This window comes from Nycticebus coucang, chromosome 21, assembly GCF_027406575.1.
Source record: "Nycticebus coucang isolate mNycCou1 chromosome 21, mNycCou1.pri, whole genome shotgun sequence".
NCBI classification, from domain to species: Eukaryota; Metazoa; Chordata; class Mammalia; order Primates; family Lorisidae; genus Nycticebus; species Nycticebus coucang.
The window spans coordinates 7,078,837-7,095,154 of NC_069800.1; the positions used below are offsets into that span (position 1 = coordinate 7,078,837).

At 40.6% G+C, this 16,318-nt stretch overlaps 2 pseudogenes; one reads left to right on the forward strand and one right to left on the reverse strand.

Moving 5' to 3' along the window:
• The window catches only part of LOC128574197 (bifunctional methylenetetrahydrofolate dehydrogenase/cyclohydrolase, mitochondrial-like), a 29,983-nt pseudogene extending 18,206 nt beyond the window's left edge, over positions 1–11,777 (forward strand).
• The window catches only part of LOC128573691 (60S ribosomal protein L7-like), a 350,760-nt pseudogene that overhangs the window by 319,023 nt on the left and 15,419 nt on the right, over positions 1–16,318 (reverse strand).

Below are 16,318 nucleotides of genomic sequence, written 5' to 3' on the forward strand. Positions count from 1 at the left end.
ATGAAGAAGAATGAACAAGCAAGCAGAAATTAAAAATAAAAAAATAAAATAAAAATAACAAAGCCAGGTGCTACAGTGGGTGCCTGTAGTCCTAGCTACTCAGGAGGCTGAAGCAAGAGAATCGCTTCAGCCCAAGAGTTAGATGGAGGTTGCTGTGAGCTGTGACACCACAGCACTGTACTGAGGGCGACATAGTGAGACTCTGTCTCAAAAAAAAAAAAAAAAAGTTCTTTGATGTTATCCTTATCCCAATTTTTAGTTCTCACTCTTTTTGTTTTTTTGATACAGAGTTTCACTGTGTCGCCCTTGGTAGAGTGCTGTGGTGTCACAGCTCACAGCAACCTCAAACTCTTGGGCTCAAGTGATTCTCTTGCCTCAGTCTCCCATGTAGCTGGGACTATAGGCGCCCACCACAATGCCTGGCTATTTTTAGAGATTAGGTCTCATTCTGGCTTAGGCTGGTATTGAACTCCTGAGCTCAGGCAGTCCACCCACCTCTGCCTCCCAAGTGCTAGGATTACAAGTCCTCACTTGTATTTTCCTCCTGGAGTCTCTTCCTCCAAGAGTTGAGTCTCCACTTCATTTGCTCTAAACATGGCCTTCCAAGTCAGCATTCCCAGACCCATGCCCCTTGCTGAGCATTAAGCTTGTGTCTTCTGCTGGCTGATGGATGTCATCTCCTAAATAAGCCACTATCACTTTGGACCCAACATGTGCATATGTGTGTATTTGTTAGTGTAAACAAAGTATAGAAAAAATTCCAAAATACAGTAGAACCTCTGTAAGTTGATCACTGAAGGGACTGTAACAAGCTGGTCGATGTGCCCATATGGTCAACATAAGGAACTGGGCCTGCTCTGCTGACATGTACATGTGCATGTCTGGTCTGCCCTTATAGACACTGGACTAAAATAACTGATGTACAGGAAGAATTGTGGTGCCAATGACATTGCTAATAAATTCCTCCAGGTGGTTTTAGGAGATGAGGCTTTTCATAGCATTCTATTTAGATTGGGGTGCCCATAGCTCACTGGTTAGAGTGCCGGCCACATGCTCTGGGTTTGAACACAGCCCAGGCCTGCTAAACAAAAAACAATAGGCAGGTGTTGTGGCAGGGGCCTATAGTCCCAGCTATTAAGGAGGCTGAGGCAAGAGAATTGCTTGAGCCCAAGAGTTTGAGGTTGCTGTGAGCTATGATACTATAGCACTCTACTGAGGACAACAAAGTGAAACTCTGTCTCAAAAAAAAGCATTCTATTTACATAGACATGATATTCTATAGCAGTAGGCTGACGTTCAGTGGCTGTGCTTTTGTTGTGTGAAGGGCTATCTTATTTCACATCTATATTCCTGCTTCTGTGATACATAGACTAGGATATATATATATACACCCATACATACATAATACAAACATACATATACACACATGCCAAAGAGAGATGTTTTAGGGTTTATTGGACCAGAAGCATTTGCCAAAGGAATCTTTTCGTAATAGGTCTGAGGCACTATGAATGTAACTATGGAGTCACTGCTACTATACAAGAAATGTCTGGAACGTATCCAACCATTATTAATAGTGTTTTTCATATTATGTGGCAAAATACATTACGAACGGCACTTATATTTTTTTCCTCCAGTGCCCTCAAGCTGTTGGCTAAAATTTCTATTTGTTTTTTAATTGAATATTCCTGTGTAAATGACTGAACGAAGGATACATCAAAAGCCAGGTGGGGGTGCAAAGTAAGAAAAGGCTGGGGCTGTGCAGACCTGTAATCTCTGAGCAGTGGAGGTGGGAGCTTCCCTTCAAGACCAGCCTGATTGAGCAAGAGCAAGACCCCATCGCTACTAAAAATAGAAAAACTAGCCAGGCATTGTGGCATGTGCCTTTAGTCCCAGCTACTTGGGAGGCTGGTACAGGAGTATCGCTTTGATGCAGGAATTTCAGGTCGCCATGAGCTGGCCTGATGCCACGGCACTCTAGCCTTGGCAGCAGAGTAAGATTCTGTCTCAAAAAAGAAAGAAAAAGGAATTATAAAAGAAACTAAACCAACAAAGTCTAGGAAAATAAAAGTAGATAGTCAAAGAGGTGCCATCAATAGAAGTCACTGAAAAAACATGTTAAACAAAATAAGCAGCTTATACCATGAAAGAATAAAGGAGGCTGAAATCCCCCTTTGAAATGTGGAACAGCTCTTTCCACTACTCTTAATCCTTCTTTAATCCATGTATTCCTCTCTTTGTCATTTGCCCTAAATTACTGAAACCAAATACTTGACCGGAGACAGCTAAAGTGAACTAATCCTTTTTAGTTTGAGGTTAAACTAAGATAAGGCTGGTACGTTTAGCAGTGTTTCATGGACAAGTCTTTGAAAATGTTTGCGGTTCAGTTAATAGCTGAATTTATTTTTAATATGCATAGTGACATAGTCTTACTCCAATAAAAGTTAAGCTCTTTGAGGCGGCGCCCATAGCTCAGTGGGTAGGGCGCTGGCCACATGCACCCAAGCTGGAGGGTTCAAACCGGGGCCAGGCCAGCTAAACAACAATGACAACTGCAGCAACAACAAAAAAAATAGCCAGGTGTTGTGGCAGGCACCTGTAGTCATTGGGAGGCTGAGTAAGAGAATCGCTTAAGCCCAAGAGATTGAAGTTGCTATGAGGTGTGACACCATGGCACTCTACCCAGGGTTACATAGTGAGAGTCTGTCTCAAAAAAAATAAAAGTTAAGTTCTCTGAATAAGCATGACTAAAAAAGTGTTCCTTTTGATCCATTAGGAATAAAACTCACTATTCAGACACATGACTAAAATGTTTTATCTTGTATATAATTTCCAGCATTTCTAATGTTTAAATATGCCAGCAAGATCATTTGATGTTTAATATTCAAAAAAATGTGGAACAGTATTAGAAAATCATTAAAATTATGGTTTGCGGCTAAGGCGCCAGCCACATACACCTGAGCTATTGGGTTGGAATCCAGCCCTGGCCCGCCAAACAATGACGGCTGCAACCAAAAAAAATAGCCGAGTGTTGTGGCAAGCGCCTGTAACCCAGCTACTTGGGAGGCAGAGACAGGAGAATAGCTTGAGCCCAGGAGTAGAGGTTGCTGTGAGCTGTGATGCCACAGTACTCTACTCAGGGCAACAGCTTTGAAGCTTTGTCTCAAAAAAAAAAAAAATCACGGTTTACTTTTGCTAGAAGGTGACTGCATCTATAACAAAAGGGATAATAGGAAGTCTTCACGTGGCCACGGTTCTTTTGTTAATTCCATAAGAACTGTTTTCTAAGACTGTTTCAATAATAGATTCATGATAAGAATATGGGCAGTGCCTGTGGCTCAAAGGAGTGGGGCGCCAGCCCCATATGCTGGTGGTGGTGGGTTCAAACCCAGCCCCGGCCAAAAACTGCCAAAAAAAAGAAATATCATAGTAACAGTTGGCACTTTGACTGCATATCTTTTGAGATTTGCTGGCAAAAGAAGCATAAAAGTAATACACTACAGACTTGGAGTGCTATTTCTCAACTTAAAAGTACTTATCTAACCAACTCAATATGGAGTGTTTATCACACATGTACCACACTTGTGTTCAACACCAATTAAAAATATTATTCATTCTTCAGTGTGGCAATTAAATATTTTTAATTTTTATGTTTTCTTTATTTTCATAATACCTCTTTAATCATCTTTTTTCTTCTTCATAAAAAATGTCCCGAGAGATACAACAATCTAAGGTCTCTATAGATTATCGGATTGTAAAATTCCCCCACAATTATGTTCATTTATGTATCTTATAGATGATCTCTTTATGTATTATGTACTTCACAACTGCAAATTTAAGAGTTTTGTGCTCTACCTACTGAGTTAGCTGGTCAACTTTAAATTCCAGTTTTAAATTTCCACTCTAAACAAAATTCTCTGGCTGCCATCCATGTATCTGCCTTCATTCCACATCTTTAAGAAATGTGATATCTTGTACATTTTAAAACTGTTCCCATTGTTTTAGTAAAATTTGGCTATCAGTCTTTATGGATTAATTAATTAAATCGTTTTAATTTGTTTCTTTGTTCTGGTGGTGGTGGTGGTGGTGGTTTTTGCTTTTTTGAGATGAAGTTTCACTCTGTTGTCCAGGCTAGAATGCCATGGTGTCAGCTTAGCTCACAGCAACCTCAAACTCCTGGGCTTAAGCAATCCTCTTGCCTTAGCCTCCTGAGTAGCTGGGACTATAGGTGCCTGCCATGATGCCCAGCTCATTTTTCTATTTTTTGTAGAGGTGGGGTCTTTCTCTTGCTCAGGCTGGTCTCCAAACCCTGAACTCAAGCAGTCCTCCCTCCTCAGTCTCCCAGAGTGCTGGGATTACAGGTGAAAGCCTCCGCAGCTGGTCCCTTTCAATTTTTGATTCCCACTGTATTGAGTCCACAAATCACCTAAAAATTATAATCCTACATTCACACATCTATGGTCAGATGGATATTGATAATTTGCCACTCCATAAATTTTTATGGACAGAAAATAAATTTTAAATGGCCAATCACAGTGTAGATCTCCTAAATTTTGATCCTTTTAGAAACAAACTTATCCCCTTTGCTCGTGATAGTTCTGAAGTTAAGTTCTATTAGTTAAGAATCCCTAACACACATACGATCTGTTTCCACTAATACACTTAAAAACTGTTCAGGAGTGTCATTTCTTCATGGAAGAGAAATTCATCTGTTTATATATAAACACAAAAGTGTTTACACAAAAATGTAAACACAAAAGTGACTGATTAATTAAATGTTACTCTATGGAATGGTATATTTAGAAACTCAGCTACATCAACTCTGGAGTTCCCCAAATATTAAAATAGTAAATCAAATAATAGTATATATCCCTAACACACATTCAATCTATTTTCACTAATACACTTACAAACTGTTCAGGAGTGTCATTTCTTCATGGAAGAGAAATTTATCTGTTTATATATATAAACATAAAACATTATTCCTTTGCTAATGGAGATTTCTGAATTATATCGGAAATGACCAGTTAAAGAATGCACGTAAGGCAGATATAGTCAAGGCAAAGGCTTTTACCTGCATTATTATTCTCTATGAATATTGTGATCTTCTGACACTTCCACATAGCATATTTTTCTTTTTCTTTTCTTTCTTTCTTTTTTTTTGTTTTTGTTTTTTTGAGACAGAGTCTTACTATGTCTCCCTCAGTAGAGGGCCGTGGAGTCAGAGCTCACAGCAACCCCAAACTCTTGGGCTAAAGCAATTCTCTTGCCTCAGCCTCCAAGTGGCTGGGACTACAGGCGCCCACCACAACACCTGGCTACTTTTTTTTGTTGCTGTTGTTGTCGTCGACGTTTAGCAGACCCAGGCTAGGTTGGAACCCACGAGCTCTAGTGCATGTGGCTGGCACCCTAGCCACTGAGCTACAGGCATCGAGCCCTACATAGTATATTTTTCTGATTATGTAATACATAGGATAATGTAGTAACAGGAAAACAACACCAATAATTCTCATTCCATCTCTTCCACTTTCTAATTTGCCTCAACTGTAAAATTGTGATAATTTATTTCAGAAACATTTTAAGGACCAAAATGAAATAATATATTGAATTTTATGTTAATGTACTATGTCAACTATAAAATATCATTCTTTTGATACTGTGATTTGATACTGTGGTATTCTCAATAACTCAGTGTATTTCATTTAATTTCCTTCTTGGTTAAGTACACTTTTTGATGAAAATATACTACAAAACACCTATTTTTAAAAATCTAAAGTGGCTGAAATTATGGTAGAGTTAAAGTGAAAAGAAAGAAAAAAGTAGGAATTATAAAGGTAAGAGATTGTTCCGGTCACTGTGGATAGGAAGGAGAAATTGTATAGATTTAGAGCACTCATAGTTTACACCTGAAATAAATGTGTTTACCAACCAAAACAATATGAAAAAGAAGGAGAAAAAAGCAATCCAGACCCATCATTGAAGTAGTAGCCTACTTCTGGGTATATCTATGGACTTAGTACCCAAAATGTCTGTCACTCTACTTGATGCTTAAAATGGCTTTTTTCTAGCCTTAAATTGAGAAAATATAAGGCTGCTTCATTTGTTATCCTGAACCAGTATCATTAAAACTAGCTTTCAAACTACTGGTTTAAGCATATCTTTTATTTGCTTTGCCCAGGGTCTTCCATTTGCAGTCTACTTTTCAGCAACACTTTCGGCATATGGCAACAATTTCTTTTGTTGGACAGAGTCTTGCTCATGGTGCCAGGCTAGAGTGCAGTGGCTCACTGCATAGCTCACTTATCATAGCTCACTGCAACCTCAGACTCCCGGGTTCAAGCAATCCCCCTGTCCCAGCCTCCCAACTAGCTGAGACTATAGGCACTTGCCAAAAGGCCTGGCTAATTTCTATTTTTAGTAGAGATGGGATCTTGCTCTTACTCAGATTGGTCTCAAACTCCTGAGCTCAAGTGACCCTCCTGCCTCCACCAGCCAGAGTACTAGGATTACAGATGTGAGCCACCATGTCCAGCCAACTCGGGAGGCTGAGACAGGAAAGATCATTTGAGCCCAAGAGTTTGAGGTTGCTGAGAGCTAGGCTGATGCCATGCCACTCTAGCCTGGGCAACAAAGTGAGACTCTGTCTCCAAAAAAACAAAAAAAGATTACTACTCCAATCGTAGCATTCTTCCCCTCTTCCCCCCTTTTTAGGTTTTCTGTTACCTATGAATAAAGTATAGCTTCATTAGCATTCAGCATGACTTTTTGGTCTTTCCACAAGGAGGTTTAACCTCATCTCTTCTTCCTTCCATGAACTCTTTCAGTTGTTTTTAAAACCTACATAACTTTTTCCAGTCTAATCATTGTCAAATGGAGAGAGGCCCTCTAAAAGAAAACAATATTTATTTGGGAATAGGGCATTGAAATGCAATAAGCTGTAGTAAACTATGTGCATATTCAGGGAGGTAAAGAAAGACAAAGGTTTTATTTATTTATTTAGACAGAGTCTCACTTTGTCACCCTTGGTAGAGTGCTGTGGCATCATAATTCACAACAACTTCAAACTCATGGGCTCAAGTGATCCTCTTGCCTCAGTTCCCCAAGGAGCTGGGACTACAAGTGCCCACCACAACACCCAGCTTTTTTTTTTTTTTTTTAAGAGACAGGGTCTCACTCTTGCTTAGGCTGATCTCCAACTCCTAAGCTCAAGTGATCCACCTGCCTCGGCTTCCCAGAGTGCTAGGATTATAGGCAGGAGCCACCAGACCCAGCCTAGAAAAAGGTTTTTAAAGGAAAACTGTGGAAGATCACAAAATTGTTTTTAGATAATTATCCCTCTTCCAAGGATCAATAAAAAAGGCGATGCCAGTCTGAGGTTGAACAGGCAATTGCTGGGCAGATATCCTTATGGAAGTACATTTCTGTGTGATTGCTATGGCTGTAATGCAAGGTTGAGGGAAGTTATTGTAGAGTCCTTCATGACAGGTTCTGTTATCAGGCATTTATCCACAAGAACCCTTCTCTTCATGGCCTTCCTCAACACTGTTAGTATTTAGCACAAATGACTCCATTCAGATTCTGACAGCTTTCCCACTCGGCTCACTCATTCTCTTTTTCTACGCCTCAGATGTTTTCTGTTCAAAATTTTCCCCTCTGAACTTCTGTCGGACACAAATGCTATCCCTTGCTTCTGTGGGAAATAATCTCTTCTCCTATCATTCCTCTAACACTGTTTACACAGTGTCTAAAAGTTTTTTATGGGTACATAACAGCATATAGTTATAGGGTGTATCTGTTGTTTTGATACAGGCCTAAAATATGAGCTAACAAAATCAGGGTAACTGGGGTATCCATCACCTCAAGCATTTATCATTTCTTTGTGTTAGGAACATTCCAATTCCGCTGTTCAGTTCTTTTAAAGTATGCCCTAATGGTTGATTATAGTTGCTTTGTCGTGCTATCAAATATTGTTCATTCTATCTAACCAACCATATTTTTGCATCTATTAGCCATCCCCACCTTATCCCTGTCAGTGCCCTGATACCCTTTCCTGACTCTGGTAACCGTCATTCTCATCTCCACTCTGTCTCCAGGAGATCATTGGTGTTTAACATTTAGCTCCCACATAAGAGTGAGCATGCGTGAGGTTGTCCTTATGTGCTCAGCTTAGCTCACTTAGCATAATGTTCTCCAGGTCCATACGTGTTATTGCAAATGGCAGGATTTCATTTTTAATGGTTATATAATATTCCATAATACAGGGGGCGTTTTTGTTATAGTAATTTGTATACATTCTAAAATCTCCCCTTCTAAATCATGAGCTTCCTTTTTTTTTCTGTAGAGACAGAGTCTCACTTTATGGCCCTCGATAGAGTGCTGTGGCATCACACAGCTCACAGCAACCTCCAACTCCTGGGCTTCAGCGATTCTCTTGCCTCAGCCTCCCGAGTAGCTGGGACTACAGGTGCCCGCCACAACGCCCAGCTATTTTTTGGTTGCAGTTCAGCCGGGGCCAGGTTTGAACCTGCCACCTTGGTATATGGGGCCGGCGCCTTACCGACTGAGCCACAGGCGCCATCCAATCATGAGCTTCTTGTGGTCCTGTGCATATCTTCTCCAGCCCTTAGCCTAATGCTTTGTATTTGGTAAACGCACAATTTTTTTTTCATGGAAATGAGTGGAAAGTGATTCTACTTCCTTTTTCCTCCATGAAACATTTTGTGTAATGTATGTTTATTTTATCTTAAAGATCAACTAAATATAATGTGAAAATTCAGGACACGGAAGTCAGTTGAAGGTCATCTGCCAAAAGGCAGAAGATGGAATTTTCTGAATATTGGTGGTCATAGGAGAACAGGTAGTTTTAGGAGTTTGTGGATGCAACATAACATAGTGAGCTTCGCATGTGAGTGTGGACTTGAGTTTCAGGTGCCTTTGGTTCTGGCTCTATTACTTAACTAGTTCCACAGCCTTGAATATTTTCTTTAATGTTTCTGCCCCTCAATTTTTCATAATGTGGGATGAGGATAGAAATAACACTCATCTTATGGTTGTTGCGAGGATTAAATTAAGTTACTATCTGTAAGGCACATCAGATAACACATGTGGCATAAATCCAAATGAGTTACCTTTATTATTAAAACTGGCTATCTAAAAAGGGAAAGACATGTTCTTGTTGCCTCCTAATGACTATTTAAGTGAAAAAAATGTAAAGAATTCATTACCAAATAGTTATAGAAAGCACTGGTTTGGACCAGAACCTGTGGCTTCTCTAAGATCATCAGATTTTCTCAAAGATTTTTATAAGGACCAGAAAAGGGAACTAATCAGGTTCATATACATTTTAATAATCCTTTGGCTTCAGTATATATATAGATTTTTTTTTTTTTTTGATACAGGGCACCATCACAGCTCACAGCAACTTCAAACTGCTAGGTTCAAGCAATCCTCCTGCTTCAGCCTCCCGAGTAGCTGGGACTACAAGTGCAGTTTAGCATGCCCAGCGAATTTTTCTATTTTTTGTAGAGACAGAATCTCACTTGAAGTCCAGAGTCTGGCTTCAATATTTTTCTAGGGGTGGTGCCCGTTACTCAGTGGGTAGGGCCCTGGCCACATACACCAAGGCTAGAGGGTTTGAACCCGGCCTGGGCCAGCTAAAACAACAATGACAACTGCAACAACAAAATAATAGCTGAACCGGTGGCTCCTGTGGTTCAGTGAGTAGGGCGCTCACCCCATACACCAAGAGTGGCGGGTTCCAAACCCAGCCCTGGCCAAATTGCAACAAAAATATAGCCAGATGTTGTGCCGAGCACCTGTAGTCCCAGCTACTTGGGAGGCTGAGGCAAGAGAATTGCTTAAGCCCATGAGTTTGAGTTTGCTGTGAGCTGTGATGCCACAGCACTCTACCCAGGGTGACACAGTGAGACTCTGTCTCAAAAAAATTTTTTTTTCTAGGAAAATTCTGTAGGAATGGGTTTCTAAAATTCATTCATTTATATTTATTTATGCAGCTATTCAATAAACATGTCTGTTTTAAGAACAGAGAAATGAGGAATACTCTTCCTGTCTTCAACTAATTCACAGTCTAATGTAAAAGGCAATCTTGAAGGGTTTAGCCAGCTGAGGTAAATATGGGAGGAAGTGAGTTCAAGATAGCAAGAAACAATCTGAGCCAAAACACCGGGGCACAAAAGGGCAGGAAATAATATTCAGGGAACTTCACTTTACAATAACTGAACATAGGGTAAGAATAGCTGGATATAAGGTAGTGGTAAGAGAGAGAAGCAAGGGCCAGGTTTGCTGGTTCACGCCTGTAATCCCAGCACTGTGGGAGGCCAAGGCAGGTGGATTCCTTGAGCTCAGGAGTTTGAGAACAGCCTGAGCAAGAGTGAGACCCCGCACAGAGCTATCCTCTCAGCTGTTCCAAAGGAAGCTGTTGTCATTTCTGGAAGGAAACTGGCCAAGGAGATCAAGCAGGAAGTGCAGCAGGAGGTGGAAGAGTGGGTGGCCTCTGACAATAAACAACTCTACCTGAAGGTGATTCTGGTCGGAGAGAACCCTGCAAGTCACTCCTGTGTCCTCAACAAAACCAGACCAGCTGCAGATGTGGAAATCCACAGTGAGAGAAATGTGAAATCAGCTTCCATTTCAGAGGCAGAATAGTGGAATTTAATCAACAAACTAAATAGTGATGATAAGGTTCAGCTGCCTCTCACAGAGCACCCTGATGAGGGACAGATCTGCAATCTGCAGTGCTGTTTCTCCAGACAAGGATGTTGATGCCTTCATGTAACTGACGTAGGGAGAATAAGTTTGTTCCAGTATTCGTTACCAGCTACCCCACGACGTGTGTAGAAAATACTTAAGTGATTGTGGCATTCCAATATTCCAACCCTAGGGAAGGCAGCTGTGGCTAGAAGGTCAAAAAATTGGAATGCCTATTGCAATGTTACTACACACAGATGGGGCGTGTGAACGTCCTAGGAGGTGATGCCACAGTTACGATATGTTACCCATACGTTCCCAAAGAGCAGCTGAGGAAACACACAATTCTGTAGATGTGGTAGCATCTGCTGCAGGCTTCCAAATCTGATCACAGCAGGAGCAACAGTCATAGACGTGGGGATAAATAAGAGTTCAAGAGCTCATAACTGCTAAACCTAAGTTGGTTGGAGGTGTGGATTTTGAAGGAGTCGGGAACAAAACTGGTTACATCACTCCAGTTCCTGGGGGTGTTGGTCCCATGACAGTGGCAATGCGAATGAAGGATACCATTGTTTTTTTTTTTTTTTTTTTTGTGGCTTTTGGCCGGGCTAGGTTTGAACCCACCACCTCCGGCATATGGGACCGGCGCCCTACTCCTTGAGCCACAGGCGACGCCCAGGATACCATTGTTGCTGAAAAAAACTTTTGAGGCCTGGTGGGGCGCAGTGGCTCACACCTGTAATCCTAGCATTCTGGGAAGCACAAGTTGGAGGATCCTTTGAGCTCAGAAGTTTGAGACCAGCCTGAGCGAAAGCAAGACCCCATCTCTACTCAATATAGAAAAACTAGCCAGTTGTTGTGGTTGGCACCGGTAGTCCCAGCTACTGAGGAGGCTGAGGCAAGAAGATTACTCAAGCCCAGGAGCTTGAGGTGAACTATGACATCTCAGCACTCTACCAAGGGTGACAGAGTGAGACTGTCTAGACACTACAAAACAAACAAAAAAACTGCTGAGGGCTGAAGAGCAGGAAGTGCTGACATCTAAAGACCTTGGTGTAGCCAGTAATTAACAGTTGTGTCTTTGTTGTCTTGAAGAGGAAAGCAGGCCAATAGAAATGCAATATTTTTTATTTATTCTACTGAAACAGTTTAAAATGATGCTTTGTATTTATTGAAAGCTTAAATGGGTGGGTGTTTGTGCACATGGGTCCCCAGTATCATGCTGGGTCCTCTGATCTAGTTAAGAGCAGCCATTAGCCCAGGGACTAACATGGCAACACCTTTCCACTGAAAATGGATGCCTCGCTTTGTCAAGCCACCTGTCTTAAGAATTTGACTTTTCTAGCATTGCATTTCCCAAAGGCTATTCCAATAGGAATTGATACTCATTTTAGGTTCCAAAACTTTGAGGTCAACTAATCAAACCAAAAGAAAAACAATGCTAGAGAAAATTAGGGAAAAGGTGAAAGGGAAAAAATGTTGGTAATTGCATAGAAAAAAAATTAATTTATTAAGATATAAGTATTGATGGATAATCAGATTTATACAAGTAGAACTGAATTAGCTAGAAAATCCTAAGCTTTTTTTTTTCTTTTTCTTTTCTTTTCTTCTTTTTTTTTCTTTTGGTGGCTTAGTAACTGGGAAAATCTTTAAGTTGTTCTATTTGCCTTTAGCCCACATGCATATTAACCATCAGGGAGGTCTCATTTTAGTTTTCTAGGACCAAAAATATTATTTTATAACTTATTCATGTGAATTATCATATTTGACTTTTGCTATATACTTAGATTTCATTATTAAATTTTTATATTGTTAGGGGTATGCACGGTTTCTTTGAGCTATCTTGAAACCTATTTTTGAAAAACAAAACCTAGGAATTGATAATCATTTCGGCAGCTCATTTAAGTATGCAACTTACTTTTTCACCAAAGAATGTCAGCAGATGCTGGCTTTTCTGTAATGTGCTCTGTTGGCTTTTCCAAACGATTTTTAAGAACTTGAGTTAATATTGAATTTAATCTGACCTTATGACTAAAGGTTTTTTGGGGGTTTTTTTTTGCAGTTTTTGGCCGGGGCCAGGTTTGAACCCGCCAGTATATGGGGCTGCTGCCCTACTCCTTTTAGCCACAGGTGCCGCCCCTTTTTTTTTCTTAAAAAAAAGAAACAGAAACTCAACTCAAACCTACATACAGAGAGTAATTATTGGCTCATGAAATCCAAGGAGGGATCGAGAAAGGCAGGGCTGCAGAGGTGGGTGTTGGGAGCAGCCGGAACAAGGGACCCAACCCTTGTTACGGGTCTTCACAAGTCTTGTTTCTGTTGCTTTCGGATGGTAGTTTCACTTTCTCTCACTGCTGACCAGCTTTGTCTAACAGCAGGAAAGATGTCTATGATGTTATTGAGCTTAGACTTAAAGCTTTAACCCCTGGAGAGAGATATCCCCAATCTCTCTCCCTGTCCCAAAGTGCAAACATCCTAGAGAAACTACTTTCTGGCCCAGCAGAAGGTGGGTGCCCAACCCAGGGGTTACCATAGGAATCATTTCCACAGACGCCTAGCAAGATAATCCTAGGCGTCCATTTTCTCAGGTACTTTATGAAAGATATAAACCTTAAATATGGGATGTGATATAGTTAAATAGAAGGACAGAAAGCCAGTGTTTCAGAGAGGAGTAGAACGTGGTTATGAATGAAAAGGGAAGCCTGATTGGAAGACAAGGCTGTGTCCTTGTTCCCATAGGAAATAAAGCTGAACTGCTAAGGTAGAAAGTGATTATGAAGGACTGAAAAGCTAAACATACAATTTTTTCTAATTGAAGCAGCCACTATAGGTCTCCTATAGATTCAACTATGACTTCTGAGACCCCAAATACATCCTTAACCACTCCCTAGAATACCATTCCTTGTATTTTTCTTTTTTTGAGGCAGAGTCTCACTATGTCGACCTCGGTAGAGTGCTGTGGTGTCACAGCTCACAACAACCTCAAACTCTTGGGCTTAAGCCATTCTCTTGCCTCAGCCTTCCAAGTAGCTGGGACTACAGGCACCTGCCACAATGCCTGGCTATTTTTTTGTTGTAGTTGTTTAGCTGGCCCGGACTGGGTTCAAACCCACCACCCTGGGTGTATGTGGCTGGTGCCATAACCACTGTGCTCTGGTGCTGAGCCATTTTTTTTTTTTTTTAGAGACAGAGTTTCACTTTATCGCCCTTTGTAGAGTGCTGTGGCGTCACAGCTCACAGCAACCTCCAACTCCTAGGCTTAAGCGATTCTCTTGCCTTAGCCTTCTGAGTAACTGGGACTACAGCCTGTCACAATTCCCAGTTATTTTTTGTTGTTGTTGCAATTTGGCAGGGGCCAGGTTCAAACCCACCACGCTTGGTATATGGGGCCAGCACCCTACCCACTGAGCCACAGGCACCACCCTGAGCCATTGTTTTTCTTTCCTTTTTTTTTTTTTTTTTTTTTAAGCAGGGCCTTGCTGTATCACCCAGGCTGGAGTGCCCTGGAACACTTACAGCTTACCGCAGCCTTGAGATCAGGAAGCCCCTTCCAGTTTTCACAGTTCTGTGAGTTGATTCCTAATGATGATCTTAAAAGTCTTCAAATTTGTTATGCCTGATCTAGTTATTTGAAAAAAATAAAAGGCAGGGCCATGGCTCACGCCTGTAATCCTAGTGCTTTGGGAGGCCAAGGTGTGTGGATTGCCTGAGCTCACAGGTGTGAGACTTTATCTCTAAAACTAGCCAAGCATTGTAGTGGGAGCCTGTAGTCCCAGTTACTCAGGAGGCTGAGGCAAGAGAATCACTTAAGCCCAAGGGTTTGAGGTTGCTGTGAGCTGTGACGCCATAGCACTCTACTGAGGGGAACAAAGGGAGACTCTGTTTCAAAATATAAAAAAATATTTAAATAAATAAAATAACAAAAAATGAGTCTTTTAAGGGCAAGCACAGTAGCTCACATCTGATAACCCTAGCACTTTGGGAAGCCAAGGTGTGAGGATCACTTGAGTCCAGGAGTTCAAGACCAGCCTGGACAATGTAGGTGGACCTACACTAAAAAATAAAAAAGAAAAAGAAAGAAGCCCATGGTCATCTCAGCCTGTATAAGGTAGAAAAAAAGTAGATAAGAGACCTTTTTTTTTCTTCTTCTTCTTCTTCTTGAGATATAGAGTGTTGTGGCGTCACAGCTCACAGCAACCTTAAACTCTTGGGCTTAAGTGATTCTCTTGCCTCAGCCTCCCAAGGAGCTGGAACTACAGGTGCCTATCACAATGCCTGGCTATTTTTCATTGTAGTTGTCATTGTTGTTTAGCTGGTCAGGGCTGGGTTTGAACTCACCACCCCCATCCTTGGTGTATGTGGCTGGTGCTGTAACCACTGTGCTACCGGCAACAAGCCTCTCTGAAGGGTTTTTCTCTTAGAATGTTACTTGGAAGAAGGTGATTCAAAGGCTGGGGCATAGAAAGTTGAAAGGATAGAGAACTCATTACTCATAAATGATAAAATTTTACTTATACAAATCACACATTCTTGTGGCATCTGTTATACCCTTGAAAACAAAAGTGAGAAAAAACATTCATTTTGTTTGCATTTGTTCTATGACAGATATCTTTTTGAGAATTAAGAGGAAATTATATTTTTGAGAAATATAATAAAATTAATAGAAGATGCAGGATAAAATCCTTAGGTGTATATAAAGAATTTAATAAACATACTTAATCTTTCAAAATAACATATTCATAACAACTATTGATTCCTATACCGTTCTATGTACTGATATTGCCATGTCAAAAATATTCTAGTAAAAATTTATGGTAAATAGATTGCAATACATACATTTCATAGTTTAACAAACAAGAAATTAAATTTGGATCTTGGTAGGCAAAAGAAAATAAATGACAATATTCAGGGCAGCGCCTGTGGCTCAAAGGAGTAGAATGCCGGCCCCATATGCCAAAGGTGGTGGGTTCAAACCCAGCTCCGGCCAGAAACTGCAAAAAAAAAAAAAAAAAAGACAATATTCAGTTTAAAATGATTATTATAATTTTCTTTAAACATTAACTTTATCTTTTAAATATTTTATATTAATACAAATTAATGTAAATATTACATTTCACAAATACAGGAGGACTTATTTCTTATTTGTATTTACATAGGTGAGAAAGGAAGGAGAACTATCATGAAAGTGGGGAGGGTTAGAGTAAGTGAACATGATTGTGGAAAGGATAGACTGTAATGTTTCTGGCAGGGAAAAAGCATTCATCTAATTAGGAAATGTGTTCCTTAATAAGGAGAAAATTATTTTTAAAAACAGAAAGTAAAAGATACAACATAAATACAAGGTTTTTTTGTTTGTTTTTGTTTTTGAGACAGAGTCTCACTATGTCCCCCTCAGTAGAGTCCTATGGTGTCATAGCGCACAGCAACCTCAAACTATTGGGCCCAAGCAATTCTCTTACCTCAGCTTCGCAAGTAGCTGGGAGTACAGGCGCCTGCTACAACGCCAGGTTATTTTCAGAGACAGGGTCTCAGTTTTGCTCAGGCTGGTCTCCAACTCCTGAGCTTAGTTAGGCAATCCATCTACCATGGCCTCCCAGAGAGCCAGGATTAC